The sequence below is a fragment of the Budorcas taxicolor genome, chromosome 5 (genome assembly GCF_023091745.1).
Source record: "Budorcas taxicolor isolate Tak-1 chromosome 5, Takin1.1, whole genome shotgun sequence".
Lineage (NCBI taxonomy): Eukaryota > Metazoa > Chordata > Mammalia > Artiodactyla > Bovidae > Budorcas > Budorcas taxicolor.
In genome coordinates, this window is record NC_068914.1 from 142,770,322 (window position 1) to 142,782,117 (window position 11,796).

Sequence of the window (11,796 nt, forward strand, 5' to 3'; positions counted from 1 at the left end):
AGTAGATGACATAAAAGCCCTTTATTTATAGTTTATATTCTCTGTTTTATAAATGTTGATTACTGTTTTACATACTTGAAATAAGTATAATAATTTATAGCTATATAGAAAAATAAATTTTATGTTGTGAAACTTTAAAATATTATAGCGTTACATTTTCTCTGATCATACTTTCACTTAGTCAACATTGTTTATTTTTTAATTCAGAATTAAATGATTGTAATAAAATGATCTATTAAAGCCATTCATTATCTTAATTTTACAATATGGATTGAAGAGTTTCAGACAAATTCTAAGTGCAATACACAAGATATGAAAAACACAAGTGAAAGGAATGCTTCTGTATCAGGAGCTGAGGATCACTCAGTTTTACCACTTGCCACAGGTAAGTACTAAATATTTAGGCTGATAGCTGACAGAGTTTTTTCATGGAATTATCCCCTTCTGTACCCTTTCAGTGTTGTAGGTCACTCGGTAAGTCCTGTCCTACTCTTTGTGACCCTATGTACTGCAGCACACCAGGCTTCCCTGTGTTTCACCATTCCCGGAGCATGCTCAAATTCATGTCCATTAAGTTGGTGATGCTATCTAACCATCTCATCCTTTGCCACCCTCCTCTCATTTTCCAGCATCAGGGTCTTTTCCAGTGAGTCATCTCTTTGCATCAGGTGGCCAAAGTATTGGAGCTTCAGCTTCAGCATCAGTCCTTCCAATGATTATTCAGGGTTGATTTATTTTAGGACTGACTGGTTTGATCTCCTTACTGCCCAAGGGAATCTCAAGAATCTTCTCCAGCACCATAATTCAAAAGCCCTTTCAGTATTGTAAAATTTTACACTCAACTTTGTTAGGACCTTTAATTATGCTCATTCTTATTAATTTTATCAATTATAGTTAATTGAATACAGACTTTCCAAAGTAAGAAGCTCTTATTAGCCCTTTATATTGTTTTGATTATTTTGTGCTTGTGGATGAATTTTTGCCAATACAGATTCCTTGGAATTAATGGTTATGTCATGCTCAGTCTCTCAGTCGTTGTCTGAGTCTATGTGACTCCTGGACTCCACCAGGCTCCTCTGTCCATGGGTTTCTCCCAGCAAGAATACTAGACATTCCTTTGTCCAGGGGTCTTCCTGACCCAGGGACTGAACCTGGGTTTCCTGCATTGCAGGCAAATTCTTTATTGTCTGAGCCACAGAGAAACCTGGAATTAATACTATTTCTAAACACTTACACTGATGGGTTTCTTCCTTCAGGGAGAACTGCTCCACTTTTCTGTAGTCTATTTGTATTCAAGAAATCAAGATTTATCAATCTTAACAATGGCCTTGGGTCTGTCAGAAACAGTCTCTGGCTCAACAGTATTCTTACCTACAGAGTTTGGCAGGAGAGCTCTTCCTAAGATAACTTTGGGGATGCAGGAGAGTTCATTCGGTGTGAAGTAAGCAGTGAAATGCAGAAAAGTGCAGGTCTCTAAATGGTCTTGAGGTTGTGGATGACGGTGGCTTTTATTTTCAAGGAAAGTGGTCCTGCTGTGGAAAAGACTGTTACTATTTTTCAAAAAAAGAGAAAACTTGGACGGAGAGTAAGTCATGCCAAGACCTGGGTGCTAGTCTCATTAAGATTGATGACCGAGAGGAGCAGGTATGTTTACTTTACTACATCTGAGTAAGTGCTCTAGAAGTTCGTATGTCTCAAGTTAGGATAATTGTATAGGCTTTTCCTCCAATGTTATTTCATCAGTATTATTTGAAGCCCTGGTCCATATAGGTGCAGACTTACCTGAAGGGGAGGGGACACAGGTGTAACAAAGACTTGGAAGAATTCTTTGTTAAACCAAGAGAAATAGCTTTCCTGTGCATGTGGGTGCCATGCGATGATTTTCAGTCTTTCGATTATATGTGTTGCCTCTTCACATTTTAGTACACATCAGATTGCTCGGTATTCAGCCGCTAGGGGCTAGGTCAGGGCTAATGAAAAACTGCCTTCAATGGTATGAACAGTTTAAAAGAGGCAACATCTCATTGTATTGAGTTCTATTCTTTCACCATCAGTGTTCGGGAAGGAACACATTTGTAGAGAAGGATGAGTTTTTTATTTTCATGATCATAGGAAATATGGAATGAAAATAAAAGTGAATGAAACTAGCTGGAATGATTCTTCAAAAATGAATTTTTACCTTAATTATAATCCTGAGTGACAGAGGAAGCTTCTTTTTCCTAAAGAGAAAATCTAGATCACATTTGCCATCACTTATAAGATTTGAGAATACAAAGCTCATCTAACAGATTATGTAGATTTCCTTCTAATGATTCAATTCAGGCATTGAATTTAATTCTTAATATTTAGTCCTGGAAATGTTATTTATATTAGTGTCTTATGAAGTACAGGTTAAAGCCCTATGTTTTCTTGTTTATGAAAGTTATATTATCATAATAATAATATGAATGAATCAATATTTACTAAGTAGTGGGATATGAAGCCAAAGAAATACAAATGTCCAGATACAGATTACAAGTTCCTTGATCAATTTAAACCTCAGTTGTAATCAGTTCCCAAGTGATATGAGTTTTACTATATACTGTTACCACCAAGGGTTTATTTTAATCCATCTTTTTCTTGTAATTTCCAATTCTGTTCTCTTCAGTTTTATTCCTGCCATTGAACTTTCTGGACTTAGAGCTTCAATGAATCTGCTTATGCTGTTATTTCTGTATTTCCATGAACTGTTCTAGTTCCTTTGAAATTTCTGAAAAAATTTTGATGATGTTTAGAGCAAAAGCCTTGCTTCATACTCTATTACCTCTTTTGGCAATAGCCTTGCTGTCAGTATTAAAAGCTGTGAACTGTACACACTGCAAACTCTGGGATGGACTTTGTCCTAGAACAGCATTATTCTCACACCAACATTTAAGATTTTCTGTCTTCTGCTGTGTTACAGAGCATAAGAATGTAATTAGAACAGTGACTTAAATCCAATGATATTTGAAAAGAGAGACTGGTTTTTGTGCGTTTATGTACCTAACACCTAGCAAAAAATGAAGAACTAATAGACATTTAAGGCTTTTTCCAAGTTCTAGAAAAAATAAAGTATATTTTTGACATGTCTCTACAATACCCATACATTTTTCCTAGGCTTTAAAAATCAACTATTAAAATATTCCTCTTATACAATTTTATTATGGTGTAAAAATATTGACTTGTGTGTTTGTGAGAGAAACAGAGACTGATATGTAACTTTTAGGAAAGAGAATTTACTGCTTCACATTTGTGTCCATTCAAAAATAACTGATGTGAGTAAAATATACGAACTGGAATAATGATTACAAATAACTAACAATATTTTATGTCAAAGATGTTTCAGACACTGCCTGCATTATTTCAGTACACAAAATCTCCATAACAGATAATATGATTCCCATTTTATAGACACAGAGAATGCTTAAGAAAATTTATTTGCTAAAGTTTACATGCAAGTGAATGGGATGACCTATTTTAAAACTGGTAGGTAAGTTTCTTCATTTTCACTCCTGCATGCTATTCTGTGCTGCAGATATACTTTACTCATAGTCGAGATGATGGGAATTTGGGTCATTCCCAGCTTTTGTTGTTATGAATGGTCCTTCATTAAACATTCTTAAACACATCTCTGCAAGATTTTTCCCTCTGCCCTATGTTTTATCATACATCACCCTAGGATTGGAAGCACTAGGTATGTAAGATTTGAACTTTATATAATATTTCCAATTTATTTTTCAATATAATTTTAGCAGAAGTTTTTCTGTTTGTTTGTTTGTTTAATTTTGGCTTCTTGTGGGATCTTAGTTCCCTGATCAGGGATTGAAGCCAGGCCCCTTGCCATGGAAGAACAGGGTCCTAACCTCTGGACTGCCAGGGAAGTCCCTAGCAACAGTTTTAAAGATACCTTTGTTCTCTACCTTCAAACAAGCTTGGTGTTGTTATTCTTAATTTTTCACCAAGTGAATAGCTGTCAATATATCTTTGTACTTTTGATTTGCATCCCCCTGACATCTAGTGAGCTTGTTATATCTCCACATTTATAGCGCCTGTGTTTTATTTATTTGAAATATAGGTTCTTAAATTTTGCTTATTTTTCTTATTGAATAACTTTGCTTTCTTATTGATTTATAGGGATATTTTATTTGTTCATCAAACTAAATCACTACAGACATCTGCGGATTTCAGACTTGTCTTTTTGTATTCTTTAAAGTATCTTATGATGAAGAGAAGTACTAGGCTAGAGCAGTCACGTTTACCTATGTAATCTACTTTACACGATGATTTTTTTAAAGTCCATCATGTTCATTCTTTTATATATTTCATCCAGACATGAGGAATAGAGTGATTCATTCACGAGGCCTTTCCACTTTCATTTCTTTTCTTCACAATGGAGAAATTAGTGCCTACTCTATTTGTCATAGTGGTATTTAAAAACAAATGTGCCCAGCATCTTATGAGAGTTCCCTGTAGTAAAGTGTATTATTGATATTATGAATAATGCTAGTGATTCTAATTTTCCCACAGGTCTTCATTCAATCAAAAATAAAATACAATCATTGGACTGGGTTAGAGAAAAGAGGGGGTCATCATCCCTGGAAGTGGCTGGATGGCACAAACGCTTCTAAGAATCTGTAAGATTTTATTTCATAGTCTCCCCACTCCCTTTCATTCTCAGTACCTGATTCATAAATTACAGGTCAAAAATGGAAATGGTCCTTGGGAATTTAGGGAACATCGTTAATTCCAGTCATCTCACTTCTCAGACCAGCAACCAAGTGCACATCTCAGGCCCCAGATAATCACATCCAAAAAGCATTATATCTACCCTCATTCTTTGGCAGTAGGAGAATGATAACAAACCAAAAAGTACCAAGCAATTTATATAGCATATTGCTGCTGCTGCTGCTGCTAAGTCACTTCAGTCGTGTCTGACCCTGTGTGACCCCATAGACGGCAGCCCACAAGGCTCCCCCATCCCTGGGATTCTACAGGCAAGAACACTGGAGTGGGTTGCCATTTCCTTCTCCAGTGCATGAAAGTGAAAAGTGAAAGTGAAGTCACTCAGTCATGTCCGACTCTTAGCGACCCCATGGACTGCAGCCCACCAGGCTCCTCCATCCATGGGATTTTCCAGGCAAGAGTACTGGAGTGGGGTGCCAGCGCCCTCTGCGATATAGCATATTAGAGGATTGTAAATGCTATGATGTGATATGAAGCCCAATACATTTTGTCATAAAAGTGCTATATAAGTACCTTCCTATGATGGAGGTAAAAAGAGACTTCAAGTTTCTTTGTTAGCAACTATAAGAATAATTGCCAGTAATTTTGATGGGGCATATCTGGAATTCAGTTTTAGATTTATGGAGGTTAAATATATTAAACACTTAATTACCTGCAGGATGTCACATGAACACTTTGGCACACGATTATCAAGTTCAAATGAGAGGTCTATTCATGCCTCAGTGCAGAGATGGTATTAATACTATGAGGCTGGAAGTGAACATCAGGAAATCTAAGGTCTGGGCCCTTGGACACCCAAATGTTTCAGATTATGTAACTCAAAGACATTACTGAGAAAAGTGGTTAAAAATATGGTTTAAGTCAATGAAGAGGGTAGGTTCATTGGGTACCTTAAAAAGAAGGACTACTTCAATAAGCAGAATGTGAAAGGCTGGTGACTTTTCACTGCTAATTTTGTTACTTGATATTAATACTTTTACTGAGATTCATGAACAGTTGGAGCAAAATTAAAATACATTTTCTTGTATATATTGTAGCCTTGCCCTAAAGTGCAAAATCCATGTTCCTTAATCTCATTGCTCAGTTTCACAGATTTTTAATACATTGTTTCATGTGGAAGGCATTAGGCTCAGTGGGGGGAAAAAAATACACTCACATTTTCTTTCTTTCTTTTCACTGAAGAATAGATGACATACTATATTATATTATTAGCTTCAGGTATATGACCTAGTGATCTGATGCTTATTTACACCATTAATTGATCATTACAGTAAGATGAGTCACCCCCTCCCCCTGAAAAGACTAGTAACCCTCTGTCACCACAAAAATTTATTGCAATATTACTGACTATATATTATATTCCTGGTAACTTACTTATTTTATAATTAGAAGTTTATAACTCTTAACCCCCATCATCCATTTTCCCCAGCTTCCCACTTCTCTCTGCAACCACCAGTTTTTCCTAAGAATCTATGAATCTGACTACGTCTTATGGGGCCCAGTGGCACAATCCACTCTGGTCACTGGAGCCCAGTCCCCCGGGGTTTCTCCTGTATGGGCTGCATGTGTCCTCTTGTGGTTGAACTGCAATTGTTGTGGGTGTGCGGGTTGGTGGGTTTGGCCTGCAGGTGGCCAAAGTTTTCGTGCTTCAGCTTCAGCATCAGTTCTTCCAATGCATATCCAGGGTTAATTTCCTGTAAGATTGACTTGTTTGGACTCCTTAGAGTCCAAGGACTCTCGAGAGTCTTCTCTAGCACTACAATTTAGAAGCATCAATTCTTCAGAGCTCAGTCTTCCTTATGGAACAACTCTCACATGCTAACATGACTACTGGAAAAACCAATAACTGTGACTATATGGACCTTTGTAAGCAAAGTGTTGTCTCTGTTTTTTTAATATACTGTCTAGGTTTGTCATAGCTTTGCTTATCATCAGACAGTTCAGTCTCTCAGTCATGTCCAACTATTAGTGACCCCATCCACTGCAGCACACCAGGCCTCCCTGTCCATCAACAACTGCTGGAGTTTACCCAAACTCATGTCCATTGAGTCGGTGATGACATCCAACCATCTCATCCTCTGTCAATCCCTTCTTCCCCTGCCTTCAATCTTTCCCAGTATCAGGGTCTTTTCAAATGAGTCAGCTCTTCCCATCAGGTAGCCAAAGTACTGGAATTTCAGCTTCAGCATCAGTCCTTCCAATGAATATTCAGGATATTCAGGACTGATTTTCATTAGGATGGACTGGTAGGATCTCCTTACAAGGGACTCTTAAGAATCTTCTCCAACACCACAGTTCAAAAGCATCAATTCTTTGGTGCTCAGCTTTCTTTATAGTCCAACTCTCACATCCATACATGACTACTGGAAAAACCATAGCTTTGACTAGATGGACCTTTGTTGGCAAAGTAATGTCTCTGTTTTGAATATGCTGTTTAGGTTGGTCATAACTTTCCTTCCAAGGAGCAAGCGTCTTTTAATTTCATGGTTGCAGTTACCATCAGCAGTGATTTTGGAGCCCCCTAAAATAAAATCTCTCACTGTTTCCACTGTTTCCCCATCTATTTGCCATGACGTGATGGGACCAGATGCCATGATCTTAGTTTTCTGAATGTTGACTTTTAAGCCAACTTTTTCACTCTCCTCTTTCACTTTCATCAAGAGGCTCTTTAGTTCTTCTTTGCTTTCTGCCATAAGGGTTGTCATCTGCATATCTGAGGTTATTGATATTTCTCCCAGCAATCTTGATTCCAGCTTGTGCTTCTTCCAGCCCAGCATTTCTCATGATGTCCACTGCATATAAGTTAAATAAACAAGGTGACAATATACAGCCTCGACATACTCCTTTCCTGATTTGGAACCTGTCTATTGTTCCATGTCCAGTTCTGTTGCTTCTTCACCAGCATACAGACTTCTCAGGAGGCAGGTCAGGTGGTCTGGTATTCCCATCGCTTTAAGAATTTTCCACAGTTTATTGTGATACACACAATCAAAGGCTTTGGTGTAGTCAATAAAGCAGAAATAGATGTTTTTTTCTGGAACTTTCTCTGTTTTTTGATGATCCAACGGATGTTGGCAATTTGATCTCTGGTTCCTCTGCCTTTTCTAAATCCAGCTTGACAATCTGGAATTTCATGGCTCACGTACTGTTAAAACCTGGCTTGGAGAATTTTGAGCATTACTTTACTAGCATGTAAGATGAGTGCAATTGTGTGGCAGTTTGAGCATTCTTTGGCATTGCCTTTCTTTGGGATTGGAATGAAAACTGACCTTTTCCAGTCCTGTGGCCACTGCTGAGTTTTCCAAATTTCCTGGCATATTGATTGTGGCACTTTTACAGAATCATCTTTAATGATTTCAAATAGCTCAACTGGAATTCCATTACCTCCGCTATCTTTTTTCATAGTGCTGCTTCCTAAGGCCCACTTGACCTTGCATTCCAGGATGTCTGGCTCTAGTTGAGTGATCACACCATCGTGATTATCTTGGTCAAAAAAGATGAAGATCTTTTTTGTACAGTTCTTCTGTGTATTCTTGCCACCTCTTCTTAATATTTTCTGCTTCTGTTACTTGTCATAGCAAGCATCTCTTACTTACATGGCTGAAGCCACCATCTGCAGTGATTTTGGAGCCCAAGAAAATAAAATCTATCACTGTTTCCACTTTTCTGTTTCTATTTAGCAAAAAGTGATGGGACCGGATGCCATGATCTTAGTATTTTTAAGAAAGAGTTTCAAGCCAGCTTTTTTACTCTCTTCTTTCCCGCTCTTCAAGAGGCTCCTTTGTTCCTCTTTACTTTCTGTCATTAGAGTGGTATCATCTGCATTTCTGAGGTTATTGATATTTCTCCTGGCAATCTTGATTCCATCTTGTGATGCATCCAGCCTGGCATTCCACAAGATGTACTCTGTGTGTAAGCTAAATAAGCAAGGTGACAATATACAACCTTGACATACCCCTTTCCCAATATTGAACCAGTTCATTGTTCCATGTCCACTTCTGGCTGTTGCTTTTTGACCCACACACAGGTTTCTCAGGAGGTGGGTAACATGGTTTGGTACTCCCATTTTTTAAGAATTTTCCAAGGTAAGCTGTGCTACACACAGTCAAAGGATTTAATGTAGTCAATGAAGCAGAACTAGATACTTTTTAGGAATTCCCTTGCTTTCACCATTATCCACAGAATGTTGGTAATTTGATTTCTGGTTCCTCAGCCTCTTTGAAACCCAGCTTGTACATCTGGAAGTTCTTGGTTCATGTTCTGCTAAAACCTCGCTTGAAGGATTTGGGGCATAACTTCACCAGCATATGATATAAGTGCAATAATACTGTAGTTTGAGGACTTCTCAGATGGCACTAGTGGTAAAGAACTTGACCCCTGCCATAGCAGAAGACATAAGAGACACATGTTCGATCCCTGGTTAGGGAAGATACCCTGGAGGAGGGCCAGTACCCTTGCCTGGAGAATCCCCATGAACAGAGGAGCCTGGCAGGCTGTGGTCCATAGGTTTGCAAAGAGTCAAATATGACTGAAGTGACTTAGCAGGCAGCAGACAGTAGTTTGAACATTCTTTGGCATTTCCTTCTTTGGGATTGGAATACAAACTGACCTTTTCTTGAAGATATCTCTAGTCTTTTCCTTTCTATTGTTTTCCTCATTTCTTTGCATTGCTCATTTAAGAAGACTTTTTTTTTTTTTTTCTCTCTACTTGCCATTCTTTGGATCTCTGCATTCATTTGGGTATATTTCCATTTCACCCTTGCCTTTCACTTGTCTTCTTTCTTCAGATATTTGTAAAGCATCCTCAGAAAACCACTTTACCTTGCTGCATTTCTTTTTCTTGGGAATGGCTTTGGTCACTACCTCCTGTACAGTGTTATTGATTTCCATTCATAGTTCTTCAGGCACTCTATCAGATCTAATCCCTCGAGTTTGTTTGTCACCTCTACTGTATAATCATAAGAAGTTTGATTTAGGTCATACCTGAGTTGCCTAGTGGTTTTCCCTACTTTCTCAATTTAAGCCTGAATTTTACAATAAGGAGTTCATGATCTGAGCCACAGTCAGCTCCAGGTCTTACTTTTGCTGATTGTATAGAGCTTCTCCTTCTTGAGCTGCAGAGAACATAACCAATCTCAATTCAGTATTGACCATCTGGTGATGTCCATGTGTAGAGTCTTCTCTTGGTTTGTTGGAAAAGGGTATTTGTTATGACTAGCATGTTCTCTTGACAAAACTCTGTTAGCCTTTCTATGCTTCATTTTGTACTCCAAGGCCAATTTGCCTTTTATTCAAGTATTCCTGCCATAAGTATCCCATGATCCCTTTAAAAAGGCAAAAAAGATATGACACCAGAAGACGAGACCCCAGGTCAGAAGGTGTCCAATACGCTACTGGGGAAGAGCATAGAGAAATTACTAATAGCTCCAGAAAGAATGAAGCAGCTAGGTCAAAGCAGAAATGATGTTCAGTTGTGGATGTGTCTGTTGGTGAAAGTAAAGTCTGATGTTGTACAGAACAATATTGCACAGGAATCTAGAAGGTTAGGTCCATGAATCAAGGTAAATTGGACCTTGTGGTTAAGCAGGAGAAGTCAAGATTGAATATCGACTTCGTAGGAATCAGTGAATTAAAATAGACAGGTATGGGCGAATTTAATTTTTGTGTGTTAATTGCTTAGTCATGTCTGACTCTTTGTGACCCCATGGACTGTAGCCTACCAGGCTCCTCTCTCCATGGAATTCTCCAGGTAAGAATACTGGAGTGGGTTACCACTTCCTTCTCCAGGGGAAATTCCTGACCCAGGGATCAATCCCATGTCTCCTGCATTGCAGGCAGATTCTTTATTATCTCAGCTATAGGGAAGTCCTGCATTGAATTTGGCTGTCCATTACATCTACTACTGTGGCCAAGAAATGAAGTAGCCCTCATAGTCAACAAAAGAGTCCAGAAAGCAGTACTTGGGTGCAACCTCAAAAATGACAGAATGATCCCAATTTGTTTCCAAGATAAACCATTCAAAAGCACAATATTCTAAGTCTATGCCCCAACCACTGATGCCAAAGAAATTGAAGTTGTCCAGTTCTGTAAAGACCTTCAAGACCTTCTAGAAGTAACACCGGAAAAAAAGAGATGTCCTTTTTAACGTAGGGGATTAGAATGCAAAAGTAGGAAGCCTGAGTCGCAGGAAACTAGGTCTATTTTTATTTCTAATGACAATGAACCAAATAATATTTTTTTTATATTTAAACACTTCCCAAATTTTCAGAAGTCTCAGAAGAATTTTTCAAACTACGCATCTAGTTCATGTATATATCCCATTCTATTCTGTCTTTTCTACTTCTTCCTTATCTCTAATTGACAACATTATCTCTAATATTTTCATTAGTTTTAGACATAATTATACTTTATAATTCCACAGGTAAATATCTGTTGCAAGGTAAATATTCCATCGAAATAATTATATCCATATATTTTAAATTTGTGATAATTAAATTTTGCTAATGAATGACTTTCTAAAATAAATATATTTTCTGATGCAGGGATTTCCAGAATTCAAATGGAAAATGTGGATGCCTCAAGCCAACACATATTACTCCTGATGGTTGTACTAGGCAGCTTCATTATATTTGTGAAAAAACATTTACTTGCCTTAATAATTAAAGGAATTACTGTGATCAATGTCTTAATACATTCATCCTTTAATAAATATTATGGAACAAACTTTAATTATTCACTAACTTAAATTACAAACTTAAATTACTCAACTATGTATGATTTTAAAAGGATTATGGCATCTCAACATCTATGAGAAAAGACCAATAAGTTTTATATATAGAAAATGATAAATCCAAATTTGTTTATTTTTTTTTAATTTCATAAATCAGTAAATCAGAGAACATGAAACAAATTCATTGAACTGAATAATGCTTTTATATTTATTTTTCTTAATCATTTAATTGAATTTATTTGTATAGATAATTAATACATTCAGATTGGTCAGACTATGAGATATGAAATAATGAGCAAAGTCTC